The sequence below is a fragment of the Megalopta genalis genome, chromosome 12 (assembly GCF_051020955.1).
Source record: "Megalopta genalis isolate 19385.01 chromosome 12, iyMegGena1_principal, whole genome shotgun sequence".
NCBI classification, from domain to species: domain Eukaryota; kingdom Metazoa; phylum Arthropoda; class Insecta; order Hymenoptera; family Halictidae; genus Megalopta; species Megalopta genalis.
In genome coordinates, this window is record NC_135024.1 from 13,271,749 (window position 1) to 13,281,404 (window position 9,656).

Sequence of the window (9,656 nt, forward strand, 5' to 3'; positions counted from 1 at the left end):
ATTTATTATCTTGTTTTAAAAATAGCTTTTCAGTATATCTTGCTTAAATCCATTTTTGCTTCAGTTTCTAAGTAAATTTCATTAATGACTTCTTTAATGTTTCCATATCTTCTGTCAAAACCTCACCCGACTCTTTTATTTTTGCAATAAAAAACAAATAATCTCCTTTATCTTTTGATGCCATTCTTAATTGGGAGTACAAATCTTTATATTTGTGAAATGCGTGCATTTCTTAAATAATATCTGAATAATAGATAAAAATTGATTACGTGTGAGTTAGAAAATGACTTAGAAGTAGAACATAGGAACAAAATTACTTACCAAATGTATGCAAAATGAAATGTAGGAATTTAATTATACGTGTAGCTTAACATAACGAAAAAATAATGTATTGTTATCTATAATAAACAGTAAAAATACTAAATATATATGTACTATATGTATACTAGACGCACTAATATAAGTACTTATAATTTATTAAATTCAATATGTATTGTATAACTTAAAAATGTCAACAAAATATTGTATGCTTAAATTGAGAAAAACTTTGGAAGACTGCACAGACTTAGGATTCGTAGTAATCCATACAGACATTGCATCTTATGGGCTTTTCTGTCTCAGCACTACATTGTTTGTTGTGGTCGTGATTTGAGCAAGCTGCTGAAATCAGTTGTAACTGGCCAGGCCAGTTACAGTAATATTCAATAATTCAGGATTATCCTTTACATTAGCTCTATTGGCTAAAAGTAATTTGGTAATTTTGAAAGCAACATTCTCAATAGCATAAAATATTGGAGTGTTTTCAGTTTTATATCTTGAGCATTTATAACAGCTTCATAGCTCATCAAAAATTTAGCTACTTCTTCCTTTACAGGTGTAAAACCTTTAGATGTGTGTTGAATTGTGTAACGTATTAACATCAGCATCATATTTCAATAGGTCATAAATAATTTTCAAACATCCTTCTTCGTAAGCAGCATATAATAACTTAGGATTATTTGCATCTTTAGGGTTAAGAAAAACCTCAACAATCTTTTTATACTCTCCTCCTTAGCCGTGCACTATGGTTTTAACAAAGCTTCTGTTACCTTTAACTCCATTTTTTATATTGACGTCTTGTAAATTTTGATTTTGTCTTTTTAGCATATCTAAACAATTTACTTGCAATATTCTTATGTCCACTAGCACCCCCATCCCCTTGATACAATTCACAATTGCTCTAATTTCAGCAAGATTGACTGTAATAACTTTTTTACAGGAATGTCAATATTAAGTTCAACCATTTCTATAAACGATCTTACATCTGTCTTTAACTCACTATGCAGTAATTTGTAATATTTTGTACCTTGCCCTTTCGAAACAAAGCATTCAGCCTCTCCACTGTAAGCTTTCTCTGTATACTCTGGCATGTGTTTTGGATCATATTCTAGTGTTACTAACATATCATTTACTGACTGTATGTTTCCATTATCTATCGAACCAGTTACACAACATTTATATAACTCAACTAAGAGATATGCATTTGTTAAGTAATAAGAACCATCCTTAAGGGTCTTCCAAGGATAAGGATTCTTTTCTGAATCATATGGTTGCGACATGCTCCGTTACGTAGGAAGGTAAAAAAGCTCAGAACATTTTATATGCAACACTGCAGCACTTTTAAGCTTTTCAAGTCGATCCTCCTCATATTTAGAACTAAACTGTAATTGATCTTTATCTGGCTCTTCCAGCATTTTTAACAATATACTTGTAATATTCTTGTGTTTATTAGATGTAGCAACTTGCAATAATGTACTCTCTTGATTATCATGTGTATTTGTTATAGCTAAGAACTGATCATACCTTACTGCTCTTAGCTTACTTAGCTTACTCTTGGAAGAAGCTATATGCAATGGCGTATTGCCCTTGTTAGTAATTTGAGTAACTTGAACTCCGTTTTTTGATAAGATGCTTACAACATCTATGTTGCCATTGCTAACAGTGTTCTTCAATTCTTGTTAAGCAGTCGTATAGGCAACACCATTGTTTATATCACTCGCGAGTCGTTTATTCCATACTCAGTGAATAGTGTGTGCTTCACTGCTTCTAATACATAGAAGTGTATCCAAATCAACCACCTGGCTATAGTGGTGTGCGTCCGTGTCTGTGTAATCTAACGGCACGGAGACCGATCCAACAATGTCGCCAATTCAGCTACAAATTTTAATAAAAGGAAACAATTACACAACTGAAACATTACCGAATTCTACCATCAATGATGTGTGAAATGACAAAATGTGAGTTATCTAAATCAGTCTCAGATAAGAGAAGAAAAATTCACCTCACTCTAGAAGCAATAGAAATTTTGTCAGGTACACATGCACTATCCCAGACAAAATTATGGCTAGAAGACATTCCTACAAGTAATATCTACAGTGTTCTAACACGCACAAGCACTGACGAAATTCAACCTGTTAACATTACAATAACAAAATCAGTTATCATACAGTAATCATACAAGCTCAAGTCATAGATCTGCTATTAGAAGTACTTGAACAACAAGCAGGCAGCAATAATTTTGTTCTAAAATAGCTGAAGGATAATCAAATAAGATTACAATGAAATACATCTGAACTTCACAGAAAAATAGTAGACACTTCAAAAAACAAAAATGCAATCTTCCATACATTCAACTGAAAAAAAAACCAATAGAAGTTACAAAGTAATCCTCCAAAGAATGCATCCGAAAACTAATGTAACCAAAATTATAGAAGAATTAAAACATCACAATCAATCAACAACAATTAGCAACATAGTCAAATTTGATTCCAAATAGCTGTTACCTCTCTTTATGATTGAATTTGAACCGAACAACAATAATAAAAACATATACAATATAGATAAACTACTAAATACCATAGTCAAGTTTGAACCCACAAGGTCAAAATGAGACATACCACAATGCTTCCGATGCCAAGCCTTCGGATACAAAAAATTATTGTCATAATTTACCTGCATGTATCAAATATGCAGTCAATCACTTAACATTGCAATGCCTGCAAGGGGACAAAGTAGAAAATGTTAAATGTAGTAACTGCCAAGGAAATCACACTGCAAGCTACAAAGGTTGCATAATATGGAAATATCTCCAGCAAAAGCTATTTCCCATATTGAGAACAAGAACTGAAACTCACCTGAATGAGTATTAACCATACCACACATATATAACACTTAATCCATCAATAATTTTTTTATAAATTCTGAACAACAATCAAGTAACTGCACAACAAAGTATACAACACCATAATCTAACTCCTGCCACTCACACAAGCAACCACACTGAAAGTCATACCTCTGAAATGAAACAACTGTTAAGCCAGTCAATCAAAAACCTAGAGCTTATAACGAATATGTTAATTACACAAACCTCACTGTTGCAACAATAAATGCAATAACTAACTGACATGATAGAACCACCTACAAAAATAATTAATAATAATAAATAATGGAAGGAAAATAGCAGCCTGGAACAGCAATGGACTACAACAGAGGCTATACAAATTAAAAACATTCATTTACACATGATATTGACATCATGTTAATTTTTGAAACTCATCTTACAAATAAAAACGATGTAAAAATTCCAAACATCCATCAAGCAAAGCTTATGGAGGAGCATTATCAAGAACAGCATAAAACACCACCTACATAGAACCAATACACTGGCCTACCTTTAAGCAACTACAGTCACAGTAGAAGTCAGAACTGGACCAATACAAGTATCTATCATCTACTCACCTCCAAACACAAGATCATCTTGGTACAGTATAAAGCCTTTTTCCACTGTCTAGGGAATAAATACTTAGTAGCAGGAAATTTCAATGCTAAGCACCCATACTGGAGATCGAAGAGAACTTTTTTCAGAGGCAAAATACTTCTCCATGCTATGGACAAACTTAAATTGACACCATTATCAACTGATGAACCCACCTACTGGCCTTCAGTAATATGAAAAACTCTGGACTTTATAAATTTTGCCATAAATAAAGGACTAAACAGGATACCCCTTAAAATATCATCAAACTTAGAATTAAGCTCCGACCACATACCTATATTAATCGAATACCATAAAAACACATTACACACTGAAGTCACTTTCTCTCTATATAACAGCACTACGAACTGGAATAACTTTAGATTAATTATTGACAGAAACCTAAAAAGTAAAGTACCATTAAGAACATTCGAACACAGTAGATTACCTGACACATATAATTCAACAAGCAACATGGTTCACAACCACCATTCCAAAAAGAAAAATCCTGGCTTATTATATCCAACTATTATACTACAAAAAATAAAGCAAAGAAGAAAGTTAAAGCACAGTGGTAAAAGTTTAAAACAAGAGAAATCAAAAAACAATTAAATGCTATCACTAAGGAAGTTAAAATAATCATATGAGAATACCAGAATAAAGAATTCAACAAATACCTCTCTAACTTAACACCAGACGAATCTACAAATTATTCACTCTGGAAGGCGACTAAAAGACTAAAAAAGCCAATAATATTGACACCAAGAATAAGAAAATCAGATGGCATCTGGGCAAGGGCCTCTTAGGAACAAGCTACATTTGCTGAGTATTTATACCAAACGTCACCACCACTGCCAGCAATAGTATTTACATGAACACTTAATAATAGAACTAAAAACAGAGGTCAATACAACGCTATATATGCAGTACTACAAAAACAGATAAACCGATTAATCTCTTCCATCAAAATTAAAATAACACCAGACTATGATCTCATACGTGGAAAAATAATCAAGAAACTTCCTGATAAAACTGTAAAAATGAGCACTATAATATTTAGTATTATTCTAAGAACTCACTACTTTTCAAGTTCATGGACCATTATTATCAAAAATAATACTAATAAGACTGGAGAAGCTCCTCAACAAATATCATCCGATTCAAGACCATCAATTTCATTTCAGAGAAAAGCACGTCACAATTGACAAGGGGGGGGGGGGTCTACAGACTTAGAAATGAAATTATTCCTGCCTATGAATGCAAGAAATATTTCACATGTTTATTCTTAGAAAAAGCATTCGATAAGGTATAGCTTGAAGGTTTGTTGAAATGTATAAGACAAAAATTCCCAGACACAATGTATGAACTTTTAAAATCCTATCTTGATAACATAAATTTTTATATGAAAGCAAAAGACACGTCTTCAACCATACATTCAATAAATTCGGGCATGCCATATGGAAGTATACTGAGCCCATTATTATACACCTTGTTTGTAGCAGACATTCTAACGTCACCAATCAGTACAATATATGTATACGTCCATAGATGACATTGCAATAGTAGCAACACACGAAAGCATGGAAGAAGCAGTTAATATTCTGCGAAACCACATTCACCTATTAGAAAAATGGTTCAATAAGCAAAGAATAAAGGTAAGTTATAATAAAAAAATACAATCATATTGCCTTTCCTCTCTGCGAAGCAAATATTCCTAAAACGAAGTTCCACAAACAAAACTAGTTAAATATTTAGGACTTCATCAGGATCTGTAAAGTAATAATTAAACTTGTATGAAGATATAGTATTCAATCATGGGGTAAAGTAGCAAAAAGCCACATTACTAAAATGGAATTCTTGCAATCAGTAATATTAAGAACGATAGTAGACACACCTTGGTACATTAAAAACGAAGAACTACAGAAAGATCTAGAAATTATGTACTTCTGTCACGGAGGAAATCCAACACTCGCACGCAGTCTACGTGACGCAGATACAAATCAAGGTTAAATTTATTTTTATATTATATTATCATAAATTTAATCTCTCAGCATTTTCTTACTGTTCGTGGAATTTTCATTCAAAGCCAATGTGACCAATGACGTCAGGGATTTTCTTCTAGGAAAGTAAGAGTGGGATTTTCATTGACAATCCATTGGAGTTGTCCAATCCCATTTGTGAAATCTCCTCTCCGTCACTTGGAGCAAATTTCGAGCAGAATCTCTGACACTATTGGTGGATGGAGAAAGTCTGCTCTCATTTTCTCTTTATCGAGGAACGATCGGACTGCGTTTTTGTATAAGTCTGTGATGGCAAGCAGGGCCATCAAACTCCCTAGAGGAGCGCGTTGGGGGAATGGCTTGGTGATGTCATCGACCCCACAAACTTGCCGCTAGGAACTTTTGCGAAGCACCAGTTGCCAATTTAGCATGTACAGGATGTCCCAAAAATGTCTTGCAATCCGGAAATGGGGGGTTCCTGAGGTCATTTGAAATAACTTTTTCCGTAGCGAAAATGCAATCCGCGGCTTTGTTTACGAGTTATTAACGGAAAATAGTGACCAATGAGAGGCGAGATCAGCTAGCGAGAGACGGCCAAGTCAATGGGCGGAACTGAGTTTCGTGCGCTCATTGACTGGGCCGTCTCGCATCAGTCGAGCTCGTCTCTTATTGGTCAGTGTTTTTCACTAATAGCTCGTAAATGAAGCCGCAGATTGCAGTTTCGCTAAGATAAAAGTTATTCCAAATGACCTCACGAACCCCCATTTCCAGATTGCGAGACATTTTTAGGACACATATAGAGGAGTCACGAATGCTCAGAATCGCCGCGCTTTTCCATGTTATCTTCTGTCCAGGTTGCGTCGATTGGTGAGGCGTGTAGCAACCTCGCGAGGGAAGATCAGGGAGAATGCCATGGGTGCCGTTGGATTTTTACACCATGGGCCTCATGCCGGGGGTCTGGAATAGGCTTCTCCGATGCACAAGTTTCTCCCATGAATTTTCAATGTTGATTTATGACTCTGATGCACAAGTTTCTCCTAAGAATAAATAAAGCTATCTTCCTTCAGGCCCGCTTGTCCTCGTCATTCTTCGGCTAGGTGGTTCTGATTCCATGTGATGTGTGTTTCTGTTCCTTTACTGCTTATAGCTGACATTCCTTTCCTATTATATTTCCTACTCGTGTGACCGACTAATTTTAACTTGATTATTTCACTGGCTAGGTATATCTTTATCACTGTTACTACTATACCGGTTTTCATGCTATTTGTTATTCGAATAAAGCGGGCTATCATGGCGATGAGGATTATTAAGATGGCGTCGATCTAGATTGCGGCGACATTACCTGTATGTAATATGAATAAAGCTCGTGCGATGTTGCAAGTATCGAAAGTTTTTGTAGGTATTTAACGCGGGAACAATGTATTTTTAAAAGCTGGCAACTCTAAATTTAGTCACTTCAGACACATACTTGGCTCTGTTGCAGTTAGATGTAGTTTACTACTAGTAGTAGAACTACTAGTGTAGTTCACTGTTCCATTTAGGTAGAGTCCGCTAACGTACCAGATTTAGGTTTTCTTTATTTAAAGTGACACTGTCATTCTTTTAGTACATCATTTCTTATTGCAATCTCACTACTTTGTTTTCTCTTTGTGTACAAATATTGTCTTATAGTATTTCAACACAACATAACGTAACATCTTTGTCTTAAACTAGAAGAAAAAAAAAAATATAACATTTTTCCTTCAAAATTAGTAACGCTTATATATACATGGAATATAAACTATAGACTGTCCTGTGTGTGTGTGTGTGTGTGTGTGTGTGTGACATTATTTTCTTATATAATCTTAAACCATTCCATTATAATCTACATCCTTTTACTTTTCTAACTTTTTTGTACTATATACATAGATTCCTCTTAGTCTTAATCTTATCTCAGTCTTTATGTTTATTTTTTATTTATTTTGGTCTAGTATCTACTTGATATTTTGTTTTAGTTTCCACCCAGCAGAGTTGTTTCTGTTAATATAGCTCCCTAGCTATTCTGTCTTTCTCTTGCGATTGTTTTATTTTCATTTTACTTAACCTTTCTATTTATGTTCCCTCTACTTTCATGGAGGGCAATCCTATTATTATATTATATGTACGGTTCTATAATAGCAACCTTTTATTGCCATGTATGGTTCGATCACTTTTGATCCCTCCATGCCGACAGTCAGGGATCCCTATCTATTTCGCATAGAAATTCCTTGATGGCTGAAATTATTTTAACTTTGTAGTTCGCTAATATTGTGTGGGTGTCTTCTCCATAAATTTCTATTTCATTCTTAATCTCTCTCTTATTATTATACATGTAAGCAACATTTGAAGAGAAAATGATTTATGTTCTCCCCTCTCCTCTTGTCCACAATCACACCATGGGTCCTTATGTATATCTTTCCTAAATAGGAAGGCATTAAGCTTATAACGATTAGATCTTAGTTTGTTTACCATAGCGATGATTTTCTTGATTCTTGTTTTTATTTTATTAAACCGTGGTCTATCCTTGACCTATTTTTTTTGTTTTCATATTTTATCGTAGTAAATGGCTCCTCTGTTCGCGTATTCTTTGGCTGTTGCGTCTGCCTCTTCGTTTCCTTCTATCCCGACGTGTGCGAGGACCCGTGCTATTATTATTTTTTGAAACTCGTTATTATTTAGCCCATTAATTATTTCCGTCACCCACGCTAACGTGCTACAGCATTTTCTGCAGAGTCGATAATTCAGACCCTGAGATAGAAAAGAAAGGCGACATATTATCAGCTGCTGGTAATTTTGTATAGTGGTTTCAGCGTTTTACCACTATCTATAACGGTGCTGAACGACTCCTTGAACCAAGCGGCAAGTTTGAAATGTTCTATAGTAAAAGCTTATATTTAGAAATCTCTGCTACGCGCGAACTGATTAGAATATAGTCTTGTAAACATTCACAAATTGTAGACTACTTTATAGAAAGGGAAGAGGAACGAGAAAAGTTCTATCAGCCAAAAAATAAAAACAACATTGGACTTGATTATTGTTCTACCGACGATTATCTGGTTCCTCGGGATATTTGTGCATGATCTTCATAACGGGTAACCATCATCTGAATTGTATGGCTGACTGGAATTGTGGTTGAAGCTAGATAGCTGGATAACCCGTGACAGAATAAGGTGGTTCGCTTTTACCTACCCAAATCGTAGTTGGATTACTGTATTGATAGCACTGTCCGACACGATTTTTGGGTTCCTATAGCCACTATGAAATTCTTGTAGAGCTTCACTCCCTGAACAAGAATCCGAAAACCGAATGGCTCCATCACCCTCAGTTTTTTAAATAAACGAACTTTTGTAAAAACCCAAAATTTTCGACAAAAATGAGGTATTGCATGAAAAGTATAAAAGTTAGAAAGTTCTAATTGGTGTTAAAACATAGAGGAGAGTTTCCCGAATATAGTGGCATGCAATTTATTAATTGTTTTTGGTCCTAAGTAGCAATAAATTGATGTCAAAGTTTATAAAAGTGTCGACGTTCGCAGTTTCTCCGCTATGTTTTTGTATTTTTACGAAAAGTTTTTTGTTCAGCACGAAAACTCTACTCAGGATCGGATTCTGTAGACATTTCTAAAGAAGAAACGGCCCGGTAAAAGTGTCGGAACGATATACATTTCGAGTAGATCAAGAAAATGTTCGACGGCAACATGTACACGACGTTTTGCCGCTATGAGCTTCGCTGCTCGCTTCTCTCTGCCCGACAGGGTCGAAGCTACGCGTAATCAACACCGATGGAGGGATCCACTGGCGAGAAGTGCCAGAGCCGATATATCGGCCCGTGCCTTATAGCGCTTT

The 9,656-nt window shown here is 35.0% G+C and overlaps 1 long non-coding RNA gene across 1 annotated transcript; it reads left to right on the forward strand.

The window, feature by feature from the left end:
- Nucleotides 1-5,325: 5,325 nt before the first annotated feature.
- LOC143260435 (uncharacterized) lies at nt 5,326-6,861 on the forward strand. The gene is made up of 3 exons (XR_013034596.1): nt 5,326-5,448; nt 5,549-5,798; nt 5,916-6,861. It is a non-coding gene; the product is annotated as an uncharacterized LOC143260435 (long non-coding RNA).
- Nucleotides 6,862-9,656: the final 2,795 nt, after the last annotated feature.